The 20,201-nt window shown below is 42.0% G+C and overlaps 1 protein-coding gene across 3 annotated transcripts in view; it reads right to left on the bottom strand.

Moving 5' to 3' along the window:
* ETV6 (ETS variant transcription factor 6) overlaps window positions 1–20,201 on the bottom strand; it is a 137,427-nt gene that overhangs the window by 106,188 nt on the left and 11,038 nt on the right. The window contains exon 1 of one of the 3 annotated variants that reach the window (XM_054074120.1): window positions 4,908–4,923. The exons of the other annotated variants lie outside the window; for them this stretch is intronic. The gene's annotated coding sequence lies outside the window, so the exon portion shown is untranslated. Of the gene's footprint in view, window positions 1–4,907; window positions 4,924–20,201 lie in introns of those variants that run through there. 3 annotated transcript variants of the gene reach the window in all.

Genomic DNA, 20,201 nt, shown 5'->3' with positions numbered 1-20,201 from the left:
TTCTATTTCTTTATTTACTCCGAAAAGTTTCTTTTCTTCTTAGCCTTTTCCAGACTGGAATCCTAGCAATAAAAACACAATGATTCAAGGTGCTAGACTTGATACACTAAAGCTATTAATACATTTAAAAGCAGAATAGCCTGGCTTGTACAGGAACCTAAAACTTCTTGTTGGATCAGTTGACGTAAGTGAAAGAGTGAACAGGTTTCCACGCAAAGATCTATCTTTCAACACACGTGCATATGTGCACATACTCATATTTTTATATGCATATCATTACATATAGTCATTTCAACTTTAACCTTAACGTCAAAATTTATAGTAATTATCAGGAACCTGTGCTGAAACTCATCTCAATCTGCAAGCCTGCAAAAATAAATGCGAGATCTTACTCTCTGATGTTAAATGAATCAATGTAAAAAAAAAAAAAAAAAAAAAATGTAAGCAAGCATGCACATTCCTCCTGATGGGGGGAAACAGAGGTTTTGCTGAACACCTGAAATGGCAAAAGTGGGAAATGGAGATACTGGTATCTTCAATGAGAACTACCTGCTCTAGTTACTTGCAATAGCTGGCTGGTGACAGTCTGTGATACATCGTAGCATGACAATACCTCTTGCCATAGCCAAGTCCATAATTACAGAACAGTTGAAAAAAAAACACATCAAACCTGTTGGAAGATGCATATAGCACCCTTGGCACAACAGAAATGATTACTAGATGCACACATAGCTCCTAGCCAGGGGAGAGAATGAGGAAGCCTGTTACTAAGAGACAGGTGAGAATTTAGGGGAACAAATTCTCTAGCACATATGAGAAAAGAAAACTTGGAAACACTGACAGCCCCAGATGCAGCAAACAACACAGAACAGGATCAGATCTCACAATGAGGATGGAAAGGAAACACAAGACACCCATGAGAGCAAGTGGGAGGAAACCCCACAAGCTCCCTGGTCTGTAGAAGCAGCAGAGACTCTCACCTTCAAGGTTTATCTGTGAAAGCAATGCAAGTCACAGAAACCATAAATATCTTTTTATTAAAGTGGTGGGCTTTTTTCCACTCTGTATGGAAACCCAAAATTCTAAGGGAACTAGATGCACAGATTTCAGACTGTGCATCTGCATTCAGACTCTGCAACTGCAAATCCAAATACCTCAGTAAATCCTAGAGAACAGAGACGAAAGCATGTGTCTGTTCACTATTTAGAATATCTACAGTTGCCTCTTACCACGATGAAGAAAGTGGTCTGTTCTTCTAAAAAAAAAAAAAAAAAAAAAAAAAAAAAACCCATTTTATTCCACCCTCACACCTTGGCAAGATCGGTTCTTCTGATTAAACTAAAATAGGAAGATTTCTTTTGGTCCATGTGGATCCATTAATGCTGGCTTGTGGATTGTAGACCTGTCTTAGTTCAACAGGCAATCTCTTCATTTCAACTGGACTACAAATTCCAGTAGTCAAAGCTCCCAGCTTAGTTAACAATTGCATAGGTTTATTGTTGCTCCTTACCATCCTGCCACCAGAAGTTACCACACTGAAGCGGAACAGGCAGGAGGGAATGTCTAAGTGCTCTTTATCTCCTCCAGAGCAAAGTCCAGGGGCTGACCTGAGGCCACCGGCGGCTGGAACCCAAGCAAAAGTGACCCGTAGGCTAAACAGTGACAGTGACTGCATCAGCTCCTGCCGAGTTAAGGTAACTAGGATTGCTTGTTCTCTACTATTTTTGTAACTTGAGCTTTGGTGACAGGGAGCTTCATCTGCTTACGCTCAAGAGAAAGCAACACTCTACTGAGGTAAGGATGGACATATAACCAGGAGAGAAAGTAGAGGGGAAACCGGAGCTACACAGTATATAGTCAGAGCAGTGAGGACACATCTTTAGTGGTCAATCGCTCAAGATGGTTCTATTAAAGTATGCTATTTAAGGCACGCAATCCACACCACTATTAAAAAAAAAAAAAAAACCAACAAAACAAATGACACTCCCCAACTCCAAAAATTCTAACACAAGTGATAAAAATCTTTACTTTCACATATTAGGTATACATTTCAAAGATCTACCTCTCCTTTCCCCAATATCCATAGATTATGCCTAAACTCCTGCCAGTCAACTTGTACAGCAGTGAGGGTAATCCCAGGCACAAGTGCTTTGTTCCCTGACGCAGACTTAGAGAGGCAATTTGTATCATTAAAGAGCATTAGCATCTACCTGACTATTTGCCTATCTTTCTTTGTTACCTTTTTCTACTTATCAAATGACTGTTGTTTCAGACAAGGGAAAAAAAAAAAGCTTTGCTCACTTACACACATTGATGCCAAATCCAGGCCAACACTAGGTAAATCATCAGCACCCACAGAGTCATGCCTAATTCCGAAACATATACACAAGACTGTAGTTGCTAACTATTATTTGCCACACCAGTGTAGTTAGCAAAAGTCTAAATAAGCTTTGAAGGCTGAGGAGCAGAACCTGACCGAGGTTTGGGAGCAGCCGGAGTAAGGCCACATGGATTCTCTCTGCTCTTGAGGTTATAATTCTCTGCTGTATCTGTACACACTTTGGCCAAAGTAACATCTCAGTTTTCAGAAAACTTCAGGTCCATACAAAAACAAACTATCTACAACTGATTATTCCATGTGATAATATGAGTATTCCAAGCATGACTGTACAAACAATAGGTGTCATATACTGTTCTGTTGCTGTCATTCAGCTAGAATTTAGAAATACAAGTCTTTATTCAAAGACCACTGAAGTCAAGGAGGGGGGGGCAGGAGGAATCTTATAGGGAAAGAATGAAAGCAGAAATTACTTCTTCAGTTAAATTTTACTTGCACTGACGCAACAGAGAGCTCCCTCACTGTTCTAAACACCCAAAGTCTACCTGAACTTTGGCCTCATTTTCTTCAAGTTTCACGCAGAAAACAGGCTTCCAGATAACTTGGACATTGTTTTGCCCCTTTAAAAGTATGTGAGCCACAGACCTAAAGTTTGACTCCTCTTTATTTCCAACACCCATGGGGATGGCTGTTCACACTTCTCTTCACAGCTTGCTGCTGCTGAAATGCATCTAATGTCATACACACTAAGTTAAGATTTCAGGTGGGGAATTAGCAGCAGGGGCAGACAGATTCTCAAGATCCAAAGGACACTGCTGTCATGATGATGTCATTTATAATGAAAAGCCACAAGAGAAACCTCCTGCCTCTCTCTACCATGTCAAAGCAGAATTTTTGTCAAGCAAAAATCTTGTCCAAAGTTTCTCATCGGTGGCTCTATGGAGGAAATATTACAACATATTTCCTTTTAAACCAGCGTCAGCTTCTTCTCTCAAACCACAAACAACTGATCATGGAGCCCTTAATAAACATTGAGCAGCAGGAATATTCAGGAGGCAGCTAAACTGAGGCTCCAGAGAACAGCTTGAACACTGACGGAAGAGCCTGTTGTGGCATGATAGGTCAACAGCTCCCTCCCTTCAGACAGAGCTGAGAGTGAGAAGAAGCCTGTCTCTCGCTATAGTCATTCCACTAACTGCCACGCTCATTGCTTAATCCTATCTCAAGTGCTGTGCCGCATCCTTCCTAGCAAAACAAGAAATCAGCAGGAAACAGAGACGGTTTAGAGACTATACTCTGCTGCCGAGCCCAAGCCCGCTCATTCTCAACAACAGTTAAATATAGTACAAGAGAGAGGGCCTGAAAGAAGGGACTCTTTGCACCACCAAGCTCACAAGACCGTTAGCTCTTTTCCTCCCTTCCTTCCCCTGCCCTTTTGGAAAGCACAGTCACTTCCTCACTAGCCAGGCAGGGAGGTGAAAAGGGAGCCAAGCAGATGTTGCAAGGCTCATGATAAACATTAACATACAGAGCACATGCATGATAGCTGGAGAGGCAGAGCAGCCTGGGTTTGAAGGGAAGACCTTCTGACCCTCAGCTGTAACTCTGCCCGATCAAGCCAGCTGGGATCACAGAATACATCATGGCAACGACCTAACCACTGATTCAAGCTGCTAGAGGATAATTCAATTACCTGAACCCCAGCCTACAGGCAAATGGGATTGACACCTTAGCTATACAGCTCCTAAATCAAGCCATGAGCTAGACGGAAGCTTCACAGACAGCAAGCTCTGGGCTGGCTTTAACTTAGAAAGCCTGATCCAAGAAGGCAGACTGCTGCCCAGCATACCTCATTTAGGCAGCCCCTCTGACCTGCCTCTAGCTTTGGCTACAGTGTGGATCAAGATGCACCTGGGATGGCTCTGCAGCACTGATGCACATGAATCAAGTCCCTCCCCCCATGCACCCTTTCCAGAACAAGCCTTTTTCCACCAACAAATAAAGTAACTCCCAGTGCCAAAAATTCCTACCATCTGCTTTACATATTTCCCTATAATGGAAAAATTGATTCTCTGCTATTTTTAAAACTGAATTAGTTTGCAGTCCTAACTTCTTTGCTTTCTAATCAACGTCTTTACCTCAATATGTAGACGCCACTACGAAAGCTTTAGACACAGGGAAAATCTGGCTCAGGAAACTGCAACAGACCCCAGGACCAGCAGGAGGTAAATCCCACTGAGACCGGAATATCATCTTCTCAATTTCACCATTTAAAGAAAATGACAACTTTAGCATTATAAATAAATAAATAAATAAATAAATAAATAAATAAATAAATAAATAAAAATCTGGTGTCCAGAATACATTAAAGAAAAAAAAAAAACAAAACAAACTGGTAATTTTGATAGAACTGGATTAGGAAGCAACCACAGAGGCAAACTTGAGTAAATAAAAGCCTTTTTTCAGCATGTGGAAAGCGGAGGCTGAAGGGACAAATAACATGGTGATAAGTACTTGAGGCAGCACCTCTTCAGTGCATATTAAGGGCAGCCAGAACATCACATCTTACCAGGTCTTCAACTGGATTTCTCTGAGTCCAGTACAGTGCCATACTGATAAGCTTCCATACATGTTTTAATTGATGAGAGCAGAAGACACTCAACAGTTTTCAGGACAGATATTCACAGCAAAGATCTAAAAATGGGAAATAATACAGGGAAGTGGGAGATTTTCTGTTTGTGGTTAACAAAATAAGTCCTTGTATTTATGGAAAAACATGTTTCTGCTGAGAATGGATTAAAAAACTTTTTTTTGTTGCAAAGGAAAAATTCATTAAAAAATAATTTTGGCATTTTTCATGGGAGACGCCACCTAATGAGTTCCATTTCTTTGTCATAAGCACACTACACAGATGTAAACATGCACCACATCCAATTTATTTGGTTAATTAAAGAAAAAAAAGCAGAGAAACACTAACTCATCTCCTCCTGCAAGTCCATATTTGTGCATGAATTTATGTACTATAAAAAAAGGGTCTGAACAAATCTCACTTTAACCCTTTTTTTTGTTAGTAAAATCCCTGCTTTATTTCCGAAGTGGATGCTTTAGAGTTAACACATCATCATGTGGGGGAATTTCTAAAAACTGTCTTGTGAAGTGTCTGGAATTAATATTGTCTATGTGCATATGTGCAGTGTATTAGCCAGTAACCACGTTAATAGAAAAGTTAGGGTGTTAAAGGAACAGCGAGTGAGACAAGAGTAACGTAACAGACTAAGATGCTTAGGCCTACAGATCTTGTAAGATCCATGGATTGAGGCACCACACATAGAAACTGTAAAAATCCCAGCCTCACAGTCCGCTCCGAGTCCATTCATAGGATACACACACACACATTGCAAGAAGAGCTGAATGTTTTGCTTCATAGAATTACCAGGTTGGAAAGGACCCACTGGATCGTCGAGTCCAACCATTCCTAACACTCCCTAAACCATGTCCCTAAGCACTTCATCAACCCATTCCTTAAACACCTCCAGGGAAGGTGACTCGACCACCTCCCTGGACAGCCTGTTCCAGTGCCCGATGACTGTTTCTGTGTAGAATTTTTTTCTGATATCCAACCTGAACCTCCCCTGGCGGAGCTTGAGGCCATTCCCCCTTGTCCTGTCCTCAGACACTTGGGAGAAGAGGCCAGCTCCCTCCTCTCCACAACCTCCTTTCAGGTAGTTGTAGAGAGTAATAAGGTCTCCTCCTCTTCATCTTTACTAGTGCATAAAAGCCACAACAGAAAAAGCTTTTCCTCCAGATTGCTTATCAACATCTCCATAAATAGAGCTCCCATTAAAATGTGAGACTGGATAGGTTTGCTCAGGGATCTCAAAGACAACATACTTCAACACCTTGAGCGACCCAAGTCACGGCCCACATTCTCCATGCATTTATCCTTAAATGAAGGGCAACATTTGTGCTCTCTTGCTAGTGTGGAGCCACAATCCTGCCATCAAATCTCTGTAGGTGGGTGCCTGCATGCACAAAGCAACCCACTGAAGTCACAGGCAGAGGTCCACCTGTACAGACCTGACTGCAAGATCAGGAGTTTGGCTGGTGTCCATAGTAAGGGCTTGTTTGCACTTGGGTATTGGGGGTTTCAGTGCTTTCTTTTGTTTTATAAACTATGGTAACTACAACTCAGCAAAAATTCACAGTAGGCACACCGTGCTGACGTATAAAAAGAATTTACGTTACTGCCCTTCACCCTGCCGACAGAAGGCAACCAAAAAAGCATAGCTATTGCCAGTAAGGCAATTGCATGATTTTTATTCCAGAGTAACTCTCCACATAGAAACTATCCTGGAATCCATGTATTTTTGTTCCAGAATAATTATGCTGCCAGTAAGGTGGGCAATCTATTCCACAGCAACTATTACAGCAGGGTAGCCTTCTAGAAGAACGAAGATGGTTATACACCCCTCATATACACACCCAGAAGAGTAGGACATAAGAAATATGGGAGAGACCCAAACGCCAGCTAAAGAACAGTGGGAGCCTTCCCAATGACTCCCACCAAACCTAGTGGGACCCAGTTGCATTTGTAGAACTGAGTTCTCAGAAGGCTACATCTATACCACAAAAGCTGTCACAGTGAGTTACTGTGAGCCCTTACCTTTCTCACCGAGAGGCTGTCAAAGAGAACGTTTAACCATGACATATACCTTGCTTTAATCTATCACCCTCTTTAACTTAAGCAAATACAAAATTAGTTGTGTCAATGAAGGACATCAAGGTGACAAGTGCTGCAATCAAATTCTTTCAAAAACATTCACTCCATACAACATTCTGTCTTTCCTGACGGATTTATTTTGTGATTGTTTAAGCATCACTGATTTTTACTTTTTTTTTTATAAAGACAAAATCGTTCCATCTGAAAATTCTAACCAGATGTGGATTTCAGACTTCCAAATTTGGGAATGTTCAGATGAAGAGAGCTGTTGATGTAGTCTTTTAGCCATGATCATCACTATAAACATCAGAGTTTCCAATTATTTCACCCTCAAACCAACAAGATGCTCAACCTGTATTTGGCCAACATGAAGTACAGGTCCCAAAAGTCTCAGTAGATGTTTACAGGACCCACGCCTAAATCACAAAACCTTAGATCACACCTGTTTTGCACAATTCTGATAATTTTGTTATGAAAGTTTAGGATATTTTTTTTAATGCAAATCTCATGTATGGCAATTACCTGGTGAGCTAAGGACAAGTTTCAAAATTGGTATACGTGCTTTGCCTCAATTTGCATCAGAAATTGCAAGTTTCTAAGAGTAGAGAGTATATTCCTTTCTTAATCTTCACTCTCTGAGATGTTACAGAAATGAGCAATCTCTTTCTGAACCATCAGCTCCATCTGCATCTCCCAAAACAAAAGAGAAAAATGAGAAAATATTCCTTGTATTACAGCTCTAGCTTTCTACTAATCATTTAATAAAATTAATTCAACCTTTTAATAAAGCCTTTAAGCCATTTAATAAATCACTATGTAGATGTTATTTAAATAATTCTGAACCCTTCTGGCTATGGTATTAGATGTTAAACCAATGTTTTTAGATTTTGTAGTACTTTTATGGCAGTGACCAACTTCTGTTCTCCTTCCATTTATCATACTTCCCCTTCAACTCTCACTCATCTTTAGATATCAATTCACTCCCTTCAATCCTTCATAAAATTTGGTTCTCTTCCATGGAAACCAAGTTACTTATTTGCTTCAAACATCACAGACAACATTACTACTAGCTTGTGCTTAGGTTATGTGGAACAAGATGCTTCAGGATTGCTGCACACTATACAAGAAGCAGCACAGTTAAGCTCCCAGCACTACAAGGCAACAGAACAGAATTTTTCCAGGGTTTTTTAACATGCAGGGGATACTGAAGTGCAGACAAGCAGTCTATAGAGTTAAAGGAATCACCCATAAGAAAATGTAGGACTGGGTAAAAAAAAAAAAAAACACTTCAGACCAACTCTTCGGAGAAAATACAGTAGTTTTTAATTTTAGAAAATAACATTACTTAAAAGTAAATGTAATAGCCAGCGAGCATATATTGCACATAACATTATGGTATATATAATATATATATGGCACTTAATGTAGCATATAGCAATAACACATACAACATACATTCTGATCCCAAATTTACGAGCTGGAACGTATATCAGTGGCAATTAGTAATGGAACCTCTCAGTGGCTCTAATCAGAATGGATTAAGACTTGCTACTAAGACTGTAACACAGAAATCCTGGATGCATAGATGGAAAGAAACAAAAGTACCTAAATTCCTGAGATATGATCCTGAAATTCATTCTCTCATAAGCAATCTCATTGAGAAAATCCAACCCAGGAGAAAGTTCTGAATCATACCCTTCCAAAATCAGTGGCAAAGCCCCCAAGATGATCAAAATGCCTTGAGAGATTTACTGAACACCTACTGCATTGGCCTACGCAGGAAAACAAAAAAGAATTGTGTCTCACACAATTTATGAGAAGAACTCAAGCAGCAAATGGAGTTATAACACTCTTTCTAGACACTGTAATCCCACCAGCCTGCAAACAGCTCTTGAGCTGAAATCTTGAAAAAAGTTATTGTCTTGGCAACAATAAATTGCTGCTCTTGCAAAAGCTAGGTTGGCTGTCAGACCTTGGGGTTCATTAAAGCAGCTTCCAACGCTGACCTGAGTCTGGCTTTTAGCATCATCATAAAACATTTTACGCCAGGATGATTATGAAGACTGAAGCTCTCTTTGAAGACAGGAAAGCAGTCGTATTGGAATAGCCCTTGCTCGCTTGGTTTGGGGTTTGTTGTTGGTTTAGGTTATTTTTTTAAACAGAGGTAGTACATTGCTTAAATGCTCAAGGCATGACTAACGGGGCAATTGCACTGCTATATGAAAGTGTTTGCTAGCAGACTCTGCACTGCCTTTGTGTGACTGTTCTGAGTCCACCTAGAGGTTCAGGAGTTTCTTTTCAAGTCAACTCCATCCAAGAGCCAATTGTCAGGACAAGTTTGTTTGTCTCCATCTCCTGCAATGCAACTGGTCACACTTCCTCGCTGTAAAGATGACTGCTTGCTCCACCCCCTGCATCCTTATGACAAGACAAGTTCTACAGGACAGCTATTGATATTCTTTATACCAGCAAATGCAGCTTTCTCCAGTCTAACAGCTTGGGTGATGTTAATGGATCAGCATTGGAAATGGCCCTGCAGTTTGGGTTCAGCAAACAGTACTGTTCATGATGCTCTGAAAAGAGGGAACAGTAAGGGAGTTATTGCCATGCTTATCACTAAGAATGTGCTTAAATGTGTTGTTGAACAAGCGCCCAATGCACTGGGCTAGAACAAAACAGGTTGCTATTCCTATCTTTGGATGGCAAATGTTGAATAAACTGTTCCCTTTCAACCACTCCTCCCCTCTGCCTCAGTTTCCCTATTAGAAAAACAGAGAAAATAATATGATGTTCTTTGTAAAGCCTTTGGAAACAGCAACTGAAACATGAAACAAAAGCAGGACCTCACTTCACCAAGTACCCAAGGCTTCGGTACCACCTGGTCAATTGCTTCCCTTAGAGCCTGACTATAAGCCAACTTATTTTCTGGAGGAAAAAACAGCCGATGGACCTCTGTCTATTCAGCTAGTACTTGGGTACTTAAGGTGGAAAGAAGGGCTGCCCACTCTGACTGCGCCATATGCAAAGACAGATTTGTTACTGCATTATCCAGGAAGACATCTCCATAAAAAAGGAGCAGGAACTCATTCAAAAAAGACAGAGTACTGCTGGCCCAATCCAGGAGATGGGGATCCATCCGGGCCATCCAGGAGACAGGGATGCAAAGGGGCAAGAAGTCATGGAATCTGGAAAGCAGGGAAAAGCTAATACAGAAAAAAAACAGAGTTAGTGTTTTAACACCCTTTGGTGAATAAACCTGAGCTGTAAGATGAAATGAGAAAAGTGCAGGAAAATTTTCAAGAAGGAAGCTCAGGAGCAAAGCGAGGTAAGTGAAGTCTTAAAAGTTAGGGTGCTACAACAACTAGAAACAAGTCTCACTGTCCACATCGGTCTCTTACATTCCCAATACTCAGCACTACAGGCTTTGAGGCAAGGAGTGTAACCCTTTCTCAGGAAGTACCTGTGCTGTGGGAAGGATCCAAGCATTGATGGACCCATACCTGCATGAGCCTTAGACATTACATATCAGCAACAGGAGAATACCTAGCTATCTTTCCTCTCTTTCCACGGGCAGAGGATTTTACAAGATGTGATCCGAGTTGCCCCTTACAGCTCCTCTGCAATTTCCAGAAGGGCTGCACATACGCTACAGACATGCAGATCTACCTATGCCCATTAGCTCTGATCAGCCCAACTATGCCAGCAGAAGTCCACACTGTGCTCTCAATCATCCTGGTAAAACTGCACTTGTGCTGGAATAATCTGTTTCACTAGTGGCCAGCAGTGATTTTTTACAGCACTAACGCTTTGCCACACAGCCATATTTATCCTCAGGCCACTCTCAATTCACTCTGTCTGCTATTCTTGTCCGTGTAAAGCACTGATACAGCTTCAAAAAGATTTCTCTTCCTTTCTCTGGCCTGTACTCCCACACTTTCAGGAAGCTGTTTGAGCCTCTCAGCCTCTCATTTTCTAATCCTATATGCGCGCGTGCACACGCGCACACACACACACACAGAGTCTTTAGTAACTCTGCTTCAAGCCACAGGTGGCCAAAAATCCACTACAGTCACAGGAACCTGGGAGTCAGGAGGGGTACACAAAAGCACACAGCACCACTGCCTGAGATGTAAGTGGTCAACAAGGCTCAGTTCCAAGAACTAGAGAGTGAGGTGCATTTGTACTCACCACAAAGTGGCTACAAGTGCAAGCAAAATTCCTCAGTGGTCCCCCATGGCAAGAAAACTCTTCCAGGAACCTATCCCCCTGCCCCTTCTCAAGGCATTTATGAGCCAGCAGTTCTTCACAGGAATAAAGACCCGTGGTCAAAGACAGCTCTCTCCCCCAGCACTTCAATCACCTTTATTATAAAGCTAAAAATCTCATTTTGCAATTACCAGAGAGAACTCCTAAATAACTGAACGTTACAAGAGCTAATGCCTATCTATTCACGGCAAAGCGTTCTAGCTAAGGTTCTTTTCTTTTTAAATTTAACAAAAGAAAAGCAGTCAACATCGGACCTCTTCACCGTCCACTGATTTCCATTCAGCCCGTGCTGAACACATCTACAGTACTTCTACATACCAACGTAGACTACGTATGGTGCAACATGTTTGGTGATGGGTGGTAGAAGAAAGGGGAAGTTACATCTCTGAGATGGGACAAGAGGCAAAACCAAGACAGACAAGCACTGAAAGGGATTTAACAACAAAGAGAGATTTCATCCAATCACAGTACACACAGGAACTGAAAATAATAGCCAAATGAATGGAAGACAGGTGGATAGCAGTCACCTAGGTTTGTCATCTGCCTGCCATTCAAGTGTCACGGGTAAGATGTAAAACACTGGTTAAAGAGATGCTATGGACTGCACTTATGGTTTCTTACCAGCCCCTCTAGTCCTACTGCCAATAGTCCTGTAATATTAATTATCCCAGCAAGGGGTTACAGCAAGATCATTATTAACTATTTGTATCGCAGAGGCACAAGCAGTTTCCCCACGTTATTTGACTCCATTTTGCTAGGTGTTGATGCTTTATGGAGGCGCAATCAGAATAAATGACTTCAGGGTCACAGAAAATGCAGTGGCATAGCAGAGACTGAACTAAAATTCCCTCCTCCATAGAGCACTTTTAACCCAAGCCTATCCTCCCTGTCCAGGCTAATGAGTATATGTGCCAGGCTGGTATATTTTTATAAGTGAATTGCAAGGCCAGCATTGAAGATTGAAGAAAAATAAACCAAGATCTATGAGCTGGCCTAGTTTTCTACAGAAAGGATACCACAAATACCTTTCAAACCAAATCAAATACAGGGCATATATACCAAGTTCCTAGGAAAGCTGCAGTGAGCATGGCTCATAAAGAGCTAGCATTTCTGGGCTGACTGTATCATTTCACTGTTTGCATTTTTCGAGGACACAACTTTAACAGATAATTGAAACTCTGAAATGACCTCCAGATTGGGCACGTGAGATGAACTTCCTCCCCTGATCCAGAGAGGCTTTACGCTTTGCTGCATGGTTAAACAGGTCCAGACCACCTGTCAGGACCAGTGATAAGAACAGCATAAATGTGCAATCAAGATTTTTGGGGGGGTAGGGGGGTGTTGGCATTCACTGTCTTCAGTCTTTCTCAGAAGACTCAATATATGCAAGTACATCCTTTTATTAAAGCAGCATTCTCCTACGATCAAAAATAAATGGCACAGCCAAGGTGTGTTCAGAAATGCAAAGGAAGCCATAGCACAGTTGGAAGTCACTCAATGACAGCAGCAGGGCCTCACACTGATACCGGAAGGTTCATTCATACCTGCAGGCAACAGCTCTACCCTCCACACTAGAAGAACAACCCATGCTGCTTCTGACAGTTGGTGTCTGCTGGCATAAGGGTAGACGGCTTCTCAGAACAAGAGCCACCATGTTTTCCTGAAGAAGAGACCACTCTTTATGTAGCTACTCTATCCAGCCTAAAGGGACACCCCTTGTAGAGAAAGTTGGCATGAATCTTTAAAAGCTTTGGTTCTGATGCCAGGTAACACAGATCTGGCCAAACCTTTATTCTGAGCGTCATCAATGCTTTAATGCCAGATCAACTGGTACTGCCACTGAAGAAACATGCCGCACCCTCCTCATGTTCCCAGCTGCTTGTTTCCACCTCCACACCATGCTCTGCCTTGCTCTAGCACAAGCTGCCCATCTTAATCCTGTTCTGCTGACCTATGAAGTGCACATCCGCCCAAGCATTTGTGCCAGCCCACGGGAGAAAGAAGGGGAAGGGTGGGACAAGATCCTTCAGGGTGCTCCAACCTTATCTTGAACGAAGAGTCTCATCAAACTACTTCATCAAAATAACAATGGTGCACTTCTGCAGTTCCTTTAAAGAATGGTTAAAAATCTGTGGAGAGTAATCAGCTTCTCATCAGCCCAAAGTTGGATATGGGCAAATATACCCTCACAGGGGCACTGCCAAAGGCAGGGGTGGATGCTATAAGAGTACTGTACAGCCACACCATAGATGAATAAAGGAACTAGCAGGTACAACCTAGGATGAAGACACAGGACCTCTACTCAAGTCATAATTATCACTCGTCTCACCATACCTTGAGCAGGACTGTCCTTCATATCATGCCTCAAGAGTCTCACATCTTCTGGTGTCAAATCCCACTGTGCTTCAAAAGAAAGCACCTTGTAGCATAGCCAGACAATATAGCCCACAACGCCTTACGTACACTTTACAACAATAAATAGTTAGGGCAGAGTTTAGGGAGAATACCCTTACTTGGGGAAAAGTGCAATGACAGAGCATACAAGTAAGAGGCAAAACTGAAGGAGGCTAGATACTAGATAGCCACGGGCAAAACAAACTTCTCAGCACAGATGACCTGTGCCTGGAAAAAATCCTTGACTTTCAGGGCTTCTTAACAGCCCAAAGCCAGAATAATTAACAATGGATGGCAGTGCTACCTGACAGTGAGGAATGGAGGGAAGGAAGTTAACGACTTGGCCGAGTGCTACTTTTGCATGCTGGGATTTGTGCACTGCCTTTTCATTTTTGGCAGATGCTATGCGAGTCAGCAGTAACTGGAAATCAGACAGGCTAGGATTATCCTTTCATCTGACACACTGTTAAGAAATCAAAGTTAAAACACTTTCCATTAATGGCCTAAATCACTCCAAGTTTACCACTGTCCTGCCATATAGATTATCAAATCCTTGCGGTTTTTTTCCACTATAAGGACAAGATCAGATAGAATACTGCTGCTTTCTAAAGCTAGGCATATCATTTAGCTCCTATTTCAAGCAACTCGAAGAACAAACAGACTTTGCAATCCCCAAGGGCTGTATTTTCCCCATAGCCTTGTCACTACTACTTTTAAGGACTGCAGCTTCAAAACTGCGAAAGGCGAGGCAAAGCTTGAGGTACAGACCCGAAGGCGAATGCAGCACAGCAACTGTGCATGAACAGGCTATCCATCTGGAAATGCGAGAAGGGGTCAGTCTGAACACCAGAAAAGGCAGGCATGGGAAAACTCAGCCCTGCTACACTCAGCCTAAAATAAGGGCTGGGTTCAAGGGTGTATCATTAACAGTTCACTTGCCCACAGATAGTATTCCACCACCCAGTCCTGCAGTACCACGAACCATACTGATACCCAAAGCCTGAGTGGGAAATTCAGGAGTTAAAACAGTTGAGTGAAAACAGCTAGGATATCAGTAAGAAAACTAAGGAGGATGATCCACAAAACCTCATCAAGTAATAGTCTTTCGTCACAGGATCATGTTACTGCTGTGCTTACGCACTGGCTTAGGAAAGCGCATGTCCAGACTTTGCACGTGGTACATCGACATTCTTTAATTCATTCTTGCATGGAATGATAAAATTAACTTTTTTGTATTTAACGCCATAAAAATAAAATTCCTTCAGCTATTAAAATCTTCGGGAAATATCTGTTTTACTGTGTCAGTCGTGGGTATAACGTCTTCAGATATTCAGGCTCTATAGCCAGCACTTGGGAACAGCAAAGGAAGAGCCCATCCCCAGACGGATTATCCAAGCTGGTGAAGTGGGAGAGTTGGGGTTGTTCAGATGGGAGAAGAGAAGGCCCCAGGGAGACCTTAAAGCAGCTTTCTAGTACCTAAACGGGGCTACAGGAAAGCTGGGGAGGGACTTTTTACAAGGGCATGAGGTGATAGGATGAAAAGGATTGACTATAAATTGGAGGGTGCAAGACTTAGATTAGACATTAGGAAGAAATTCTTCACTATGAGGATGGTGAGGCACTAGAATGGGTTGCCCAGTGAAGCCGTGGTTGCCCCCTCCCTGGAAGTGTTCAAGGCCAGACTGGATGGCACCTTGAGCAGCCTGATCAACCCGCCCCACCACGGCAGGGGGGTTGGAACTGGATGATCTTCAAGGTCCTTTCCCACCCAAACCATTCTATGATTCTTTGACTTCAATAGACAGTTAACAGTGAGCAGATTGTGCAGCACAGGCACCACAATTAACTTCATCCTAAAGACAGGCAAGTAGCAAATACGTGCAAGCTACTATGGTATCTGCCCTGCTGTAGTACACCACTCTACATTTGGGGCTTTGTAAAGGACATATAAGAATTTGCAGTGTTGTTTTTTTGATCTTTGTTTTTGCTCACCTTTCTAGTTCTACTTGCCCACTAACTCCACAAGATAAGCATAGTTTGAGAAATAACTCAAGTTGCACTGAAGGAGAACAACACAGGGTCCCACAAGAAGGTCCTGTCTGCCAGCTTACTGGTTTCTCAATGATTACATGTAGAAAAATGAAGTCCAGCCACTATGTAAACAACACTCCCTCCTCAATTTTCTCAGCTATTAGGAAGCTGAAAAGAGTCAGGGACTGAGCAAAAGACAAAGAGATTGAACTACTCGATCAAGACACTCACTCCAAAGCAGGTTTCAGGCATGCTGATGGAATAAATTAATGAAAGCGCTGGAATTGTCCCTGTATTGTATAACACCTGTTCATCAGCCACACAGTCATGCGGTTACGTGTTTGTGTCATCCAAACACATTCTCATCTTGCAAGGAACTGTGTTCACTCGTCTCTTATCAACCATCAGGAGAGGTAAGGCTGACACGGCACGTAACGTTTGAATTATCTAAGAATCTAATTATTTTTTCCACCCTCTCTCAGCCAAATCGTGGTGAAAACCTAGAGAAATGAAATAGCCTGGAGCACTTGATGCCAATAAATGGCTTCATGGCCCAAGAGTAGAGTCAAGGACAGGAAAATTCCCAAGAATTTCCCCAAACAAAATTCACTGATACCTCCTTCATATCCTCAAGAACATTCACCTCATGAATTTCAGATGGCCAGGTTACCTCTGCTGAGGAAATACCACAATAAAATCAAGAAACAGAGCAGAAGGTCTGATTCGCAAAATGTTTTCTCAACTGTTATTTTTTCACTTGTCAGAAGTGTCTGTAGAGAGTCCTGCAACAAAGTATGAAAGCCCTAAATGAAATGGAAAAACACAGTAGTTATGGTCAGCCCAAAGGTTTGTCTAAGCTAGTACCACATCTCCAGTAACGCCCAGCAGGAAATGCTCAGGGTAAGAGGACAAGAAATAAACTCTCCCTTGCACAATCCCCCAGCAGTCCACAGTTCAGGGGATTTCTGAGGCAAGGACTGCAGCTGTATCTTTGCACTTAATAGTACCAAACAGATCCATTTAGTATGAACCGTGTTTTGAAACCAATTACCTGTTGGGCCCTACATCACAACTCCTGGCAGTAAGTTTCACTGTATGTTCTGTGAAAACATACTTCTCTCTGTTTAAAACAGACAGATGCTTCCACGTGATTCCCCCTGTTCTCTTAAGAAATAACCCTTCCTAATTCAGCTTATCCCTGCCTCTGCCTTTCATGACCTTCTAAAGCAAATTTTTTGTATTTCCATAGGAGTCTGCATTGGGCCCAGCTGCTTGCAGTTCTGCGACAGCAAACTTCTCCCCCTCACTTCTTAATTCCTTCACTTTCACTCTCACCCTATTTCTCTGGCTCCTGTTTTCCCTCCTTCATTAGCCTCCAGTCCCATACCTTAGAGTAGGCACATAGAACTACAGATACCAGATCTCTGGTTCAGACAGCTCCCTATCTACATAGCCATGAAGAGCCACCCCACGTCAAAGCTCACATCTTGCAGTAGTACCAAATGTCTTTAAATTCCTGTGTGTCTGGCTATGCAGGTGGACAGGCTGAGAGCAGCATAGTCTGGGAGCTCTGGTGGAAACCAAGGAACAAGCTCCGACTCTGAAGTGCAGGACTGCTCACCTCAACTCTTATCACCGCCAGCATGTGCATAGAAAAACCTGCAGGTGATTGGTTTGTTGAAGCTTTCAAGACTACGATTGAAAAAGTTCTCAGAAAACCCACAGGGGCAAATTCTGAAAAAAACCCACCCAACTGTTTTTCAAGTGTATGTAACTATTTTAGTAGGTACCCATGCTTCTGGAAAGCTATTCATATTTACAAGCAAGTAATTTGAACAGTGAAATAGAAATATTTTGATGACCAGTCAAAAAGAATACCTCTCAGGTGATACTACATAGAAAGCAACCCAAAAATGGAACATCCTCCATCCCCAAAAGTCATCACTTTAACCACCTCTACTAATAAATTCCCTTAATTCATCTTGGGCTTGGTTGGTTTTTTGGTTTTGGGTTTTTTTTCAAACTCTTTAGGAGATGAAAAATTAAATGTATGTGCTTACTATAGCGCTTAAGTTAACAAGCTTTAAAACCAAGCCCTACTCCAGGTCGGCTGCTCCTTTGTACACAAGTCAAAGGAGCTATCTCTATATCTTCAATTCATAGCTTTCATGCTTTCTTCATCACTGTGCCAACCACCCACTCACAACCTGGGTCCACCTATGTTTGGTTTTTAAATGAGGTTAAGAAAGTGACAGAACTTCAGCTGCTGTTTGGGGAGGGTTTTTTTCCTCTTTTTCAGCAAAAAAAAGGCCAAGACCCATAGAGCTGAATGAGTATTTTGCACATGGCAGAGTGCTTCATGGACACTGATGGAAAATGGACAGGGAATTAGGAAATTCCTCTCTAGTCTTGGAGAAACTCTTTCATCAGATTTTAAGTTCACCTTATAACTGGACTAGCTGAAGTGATAATAGAACCAGAATTGTTTGGGTTGGAAAAGACCTTTAAGATTATCAAGTTCAACCCTTAACCTAGCACTGCGAAGTCCACAACTAAACCATGCACCTAAGCATCACACCTACACATCTTTTAAATACCTCCATTAAATACCTCCAGGGTGGTAACTCAAATACTTCTCCTGAGCAGCCTGTTCAGTGCTTCACAACCCTTTCTGTGAAGTAATATTTTTCCTGATATCCAATCTCAACCTCCCCTGCTGCAACCTGAGGCCACTCTCTCTCATCCTACCACTTGTTACTTGAGAGGAGAAATGGACACCCATCTCACTACAACCTCTTTTCTGGTAGTTGTAGAGAGCAATAAGGTCTCCCTTCAGCCTCCTTTTCTCCAGCCTAAACAAGCCTAGTTCCCTCACCTGCCACTCACAAGACTTGTGCTCCAGACCATTCACCAGCTCCGTTTCCTTCCCTGGACATGCTTCAGGACCTCAATGTCCTTCTAGTAGTGAGGGGCCCAAAACTGAACATGGTATTTGAGGTGTGGTCTCACCAGCAGCAATGCCAAGCACAGGGGCAGAATCATTTCCTTCGTCCTGCTGGCCACACCATTTCTGACTCAAGTCAGGATGCCGCTGGCCTTCTTGGCCACCTGGGCACACTGCTGGCTCATATTCAGCTCGCTATCAACCATTAGTGATGTAATGGCAACATAACTCTTCACCTCCTAGGGTCATGCAGTAGGACCATGAGGTTCTTGCATAGTAAGCAGGAAGAGCAAGCATGAGTGATGGAACAGGCCAGCCTAAGCGCAATACCATTGCCAAGCAAACAGTGAGGGAGAGTCCCAGATAGGCAGCAGGCAAAGGGTCCAAGGAGATCACACCGGGAGAGAACACCACTATTTTGCTGCAGCTATAGGTAGCAAGAGATCACATGAAGCCACTCCACTCCTCATCCGTGAAGCATGGCAAGCCTAGTTGCCCACCTCACAGGCAACAGCCTGTGACAACAAACACATTAAAACATTGAGCTAGTGGAGACTTTTAAGCACCTCAGAAAGCATATAGACACCTCTACTCCAGAGGAGAGTTAAACCCAGTTTTTCTTCAGAGCTTTTTCTTTCCAGAAGCAATTACCCCTGTAAAGGGTTTGGTTTCATTTGGAGACTTGTTCTGCATCTACAATGGATTCCCATTGTGTTTGCAAAGCCAAATTTTCACACTAAACTGGAGAAATACCCTTCACATCAGCTGATTTTCCATTGCTTCAGCCCTCCATGGCTAAAGAAGATGACTCACAACACTAAAGCATTAAATGAAAACTCCGTATAGAGGATATCACACAGAGGACAGGAGGAGATTCTGACTAGCACTGTATTCAAGGCATTATGTCTAAACACATAATTTTCTAAGCAGCTTCCTTTAAAATTCCAATGTTGAGGGTTTCTCTTCATTTTAAAAAGACTAAAAAATGTGAAACTAAAGTGTATTGAAATACACTCATAACTATAACGGCAGAAAATAATTTTAAAGATAAATCCCAAGTACTTTGTGCCAAAGCATAAAAGGAAGTCCTACCTTTGAACAAGTGAGTCCCACTACTATATACCTAGAGCCTGAGCCTGTCAAAGAGCCAAGCCAGTTTTTGGCAATAGACAAAGAGAAAATATTTCCTTCTTGCAGTTTAGTCAATTAGTTCATTACAATAACTAGTTTACCCAAAAATGAAAAATGCTTTGGCGTTGCAGAAACAACCTCTGATTGACAAACAAAAATGAGTGGTGATAGAGCAAAATTTACTAGATCAGCATGACAAGAAACAAACTGTGCAATTAAAAAAACTTATTTGCTTAATAAAAAAGCTTGTTATTTTTTAAGGAATATTACCTCAAAACATTACCAGATACTTCAGGAACAATTATCAAAACTTTTTTTTTAAGAATTAATTTTAATGCTCAGAGTTTTGATAGGGAAACTTGTAATTACATTTCACT

Source organism: Cuculus canorus, chromosome 1 (assembly GCF_017976375.1).
Source record: "Cuculus canorus isolate bCucCan1 chromosome 1, bCucCan1.pri, whole genome shotgun sequence".
In the NCBI taxonomy this organism is placed as follows: Eukaryota; Metazoa; Chordata; class Aves; order Cuculiformes; family Cuculidae; genus Cuculus; species Cuculus canorus.
This window is presented reverse-complemented; position numbering and strand designations above follow the sequence as displayed.